The 4,140-nt window shown below is 46.8% G+C and overlaps 1 long non-coding RNA gene across 2 annotated transcripts; it reads right to left on the bottom strand.

Moving 5' to 3' along the window:
• Window positions 1-299: 299 nt before the first annotated feature.
• Window positions 300-2,774, bottom strand: LOC120671556. 2 transcript variants are annotated; one of them, XR_005673673.1, is made up of 5 exons: window positions 2,475-2,774; window positions 2,170-2,366; window positions 1,141-1,213; window positions 854-1,054; window positions 300-774 (listed from the first exon to the last, which is right to left on the bottom strand). It is a non-coding gene; the product is annotated as an uncharacterized LOC120671556 (long non-coding RNA). The 2 variants fall into 2 exon arrangements; XR_005673672.1 differs by having other exon boundaries at window positions 2,170-2,370; window positions 2,475-2,773.
• Window positions 2,775-4,140: the final 1,366 nt, after the last annotated feature.

Raw genomic sequence — 4,140 nt, 5'->3', positions numbered from 1 at the left:
GTATAATACCTGACACATTGCATTTCTATTCAGGCCCCGTTTGGGAGGGCTTTACCAGCGGCTTCACAAGCGGCTCCAGGTGAAGCCCTCCCAAACGTTTGTTTTGTAACCGGCTTCACGTGTGAAGCCGGTCCTGAAGCCATCGGCGGCTTACACAGGCAAGGTGAAGCTATGAAATCGTGGCTTCACGCGGCTTACACATCAATCTAACAAGTGAAGCTGTTTTGCCAAACATTTTCTAAAACGGCTCCAACTCCACCAGAGAAGCCGCTCCATCTGAGGAGCCAGAGCCGGAGCTGTTTTTGGAAGAACCAGAGCCCTGCCAAACAGGCCCTCATTTATCTCCTGATAAAATGTTGCTTACATGGACCAGTAAAGTAATGCCCATAGTTTCTCTATTGTAATGCACCAGCAAAAATAAAGTAAGCAAACGCCAATGAACAGAGCATTTAGCTTCCAAACAGAAGCAGGGTAATTTCAATTTCCCCTGCGGAGGATATCGCCCCTGTGGATGGAGGGGGATTCAAATGTCCAAGGAAATTCCCACAACGGCCTTTCTTCCCTAGGTTAATCAACGCCTGCTGCCAAACTAGCCCTCACTGTTGGAGGCCAGATCCCGACGGCTTATGAGTCGCATCCCAAGCAATTCTTTAATCATCCAGTCCTTGTCCTTCCCAGTTCCACAAACAAAATCATGGTCATCTACCGGGTGCAAAACTTCCAGATGACTTCGACAGAATGCACAGCTGCTCCTGTACTTGCTAGACGACTCATCTGCATGCAGATACAGGTTAACAATAGTTAATCAATCAAAACCAACTAGTTGTTAAGAAAAAAAAGGTTACCAACATACCAAGGATTATGCATGCTTCAACCACAGGAAGTCGTGAGAAGGGCCGCCCATCAGTGGGTGGCTCGTAGTGCACCTCAGCAAAGAAATGCTTTATATTTTTGCTACTACGGCTGCGAGCCAAAAAATTGATGAACACCACGGTTTGCCCTTGAAATTCACGCTATCTTCTATCAGAGGCTTCACAGCATCAAACTCAGCACCCTGCACAAATTGTATATACGTCATGCAAAACAAACTCAGCAGAACAATATGTGTGAGGAAATTGATGAGGCATGAACTGCACATACGTGTCCAGCATTGTAGTGACGGAGAGCATCATGGACAAAGTGCATGCGAGAGGCTTCACTAGTGTATCCAATTCTGTTGGAGTAGTTTGATTGATAAGTTAGTTTCAATATACCTACGAACACACATAAATAAAAGGGGCATTTGTGTTCTTACCCCTACTTTAAAGTGTAATTGTGATTTTGCCCTTACTATTCACAAGTCATTGATATTTTACCCTAGTCAATGGTCAAAACAGGGGCAAATATGCAAAGACCAAGTGCAAAGTCGCAATGACTTGTGAAAAATAAAGGGAAAAATCACAAAGTTAAAAAAAAGGAGGGCAAAACCACAACTGCACTTCAAAATAGCAGGGTCAAGAACAACAAAAAACCTAAATAAAATCAATCTACTCTATTGCTGAGTGCAAACAAGCTTGTAATTCAGCCATGCCATCAACAAAATATGAAACATAGGTGACCTTACAAGCACCTTTCCACAATCAGCTCTGCAGCCACAATGTTTTTCCCGTTTAATTGCATGGGGTGTTTAGACTCTGTGCCGGAATCTTTAGAAAAATTAGATGAGACTTGAGCAAACATGTGAACTTTGTAACTGTATTCCTTGGGGAATTCCTCAAAGGGTGCATGACAAACGAAAAAAAGCAGAAGGCTTGTGTTTGGGCTGCTATCAGTTTCTTGGGTACCAGAGTCAAAGCTCCCCTATGATTAAGAAATAAGCTGAAGAATATGTGGTTGTGGCAAGTGAATCATAATGTTTCAGTGCACGTAATTCTTTCTAAGCCAAATGTAAAACGAAACAGAAATTATATATTGGGAACTATAATGGTTTTCCCAACCTCTGCGACAGGGATCTTAGATGAGCCAATAAATCAGTCCAATGCAACTCAACAAATTGGACTACTACATAATCTTGTAGAACAAATACTTTTGCAGCGAAAAGCACACAGGGCATCAATTCAATCATGGCATAAACCAAGTTAATTAATATTGCAATCACACTGATTGGGAGAAGGGGGGAGGGGGGCGTACCGCATAGGGGGGCATATAGGCTTTGGCGGAGAATCCGCCGTCAGGGCCTGGTGCTCGGGCATACGGCGGCCCCGCGACGGAAACCGTGCCTGCTCATCAGCGGACAGTTGCGGCAGCAGGTCGAACACCGACGGCGAGGTCGAAGTCGCATATGGCCCGTCGGCCAAACAGATCCCATCTTTTCTCTCTCTCTCGATCTACCTTAAAATTGGCGAGGCGGCTGTTGAACATCTAGATCTGACGCACAGCCTTTGAACTTATATAGAAGAAGATATCGCACAACCGAACCGGAACCGCCTCTTTACCTTCCTTTTTCTTTGCTTTGGCAGCACGCGGAGGCAAGCCACGCAGAAATTTTCCGCTGGCCATCAACGGACGCCTTTGGAAGCCTGCTCCCGGGCGGAACAGTACGGGCGAAGGAAGACCCGGGCGGCTCGCAAGCCGAGCATCACGCGGCAGAGCTCCGGGTGGCGAGCAGCCGAGCGCTCCGGGTGGCCCCTGAGCGGAAGGCGGCGGGCCGCGGGTGGAGGAGAGAAGGGCGGCGGGCAGGGAGAGGAGAGAAGATGGGCGTGCGACGGGAGAGGAGAGACCGACCGGAGAAATTTGGATTCTCACCATGGTAAACTAATGGCTTCGCAAAATTACCACCGCAAATATGGTTTTCCCAAAATTACCACCTATAATATTAATATATTTGATTTCATTGCCATTTTATCTCTTTTATTCACTTATAGTTTCTTTTTCTATTTTTCAGACTGTTGAAATGACCGAAAAACCCATGTGCATATATGACATTACCTATTCAACTGAGACCTATCAATTTGGCCGCCGTCCAGCCTATCTGCATCTGGCCACCGGCTCTCCGACGCCCACGCAGCCTCTGCTCGCCGGCTCTTCGTCGCTCGCACGAGGAAGCTTCCGTCACTGCTACTGCCCGTATTCCCATGTCCACAGGCACCCAGCCACTGCAGGCTGTGCCGCTGGCCGCCGTCGCTCGCAAGTTTGTCTTTGTCCGGTTAGCTTTGCCAGAGGCCGCCGCTGCAGGCTCACTGGATGGCGTGATGGGAGATCATTTCACCCATGGCTGGCATGACTGAAGATGCATCCGGAAAGTGCTGGACGATGTTAATGACTGATAGTGTGCATGCGCACCCACGTGCATTTGTTGTCCAACCTGAACATGTGAAGATGGTGAAGATGGAGAAGCAAATACTCGCTGCAATTGTCTTTTTCAGGAATTTGATGCAAGTGTTGCTCTGGACAATATAGACCAGATGAGTACGATGGAGCAGGTTCCATGCAGTCACGTACTTGCATCTCAACCTGGTAATCGCGGCGAGCGACGGCCTGCTGGTGGTAGATGTCTGCGGCTGTCCCGGTGGTGAGCCGCGGCCAAGGAGAAGGAAAGCCAATCGGCAGCGGCCGCACTCCGGCGGTGAGCAGGGTTAACCGAACCGTCGGTAACCGGTCCGGTTTGACCGGTTACCGGTCAAACCGGTCCGGACCGGTTCCGGTTCGGTCCGGTATGAAACCGGTCTAAATTCAAAATTTAAATTTGAATTCAAAAAAATGAAAAATTCCCAAAAAATTCCTAAAAATATTTCAAGGTGCAAAGAATCTAATGGTGTCAAATTTTCTCAAAAATTAGTTCATTTAGTATGGTTTGCGGAATTTATAAGTTAAATAAAAAAACGTGCATACGAAAGTATACAAATACAATGTAAAAGTAGTATAAAAAAAGTTGGAGGGTTCATTTAGACTAAACTATGTTGTACAAACATTTATTCAGTATACTTTGTGGGCATTTGAATTTAAACAAAAAAAGAAAAAAAATTGAATTTGACCGGTTACCAGTCAAACCGGCCGGTATACCGGCCAAACCGGCCGGTATGGTATACCGGCCAAAACGGCCGGTATACCGGCCTAACCGACCGGTATACCGGTCGGAACCGGTTAAACGGGGAAGTTTGA

The sequence above is a fragment of the Panicum virgatum genome, chromosome 4N (genome assembly GCF_016808335.1).
Source record: "Panicum virgatum strain AP13 chromosome 4N, P.virgatum_v5, whole genome shotgun sequence".
NCBI lineage: Eukaryota > Viridiplantae > Streptophyta > Magnoliopsida > Poales > Poaceae > Panicum > Panicum virgatum.
This window is presented reverse-complemented; position numbering and strand designations above follow the sequence as displayed.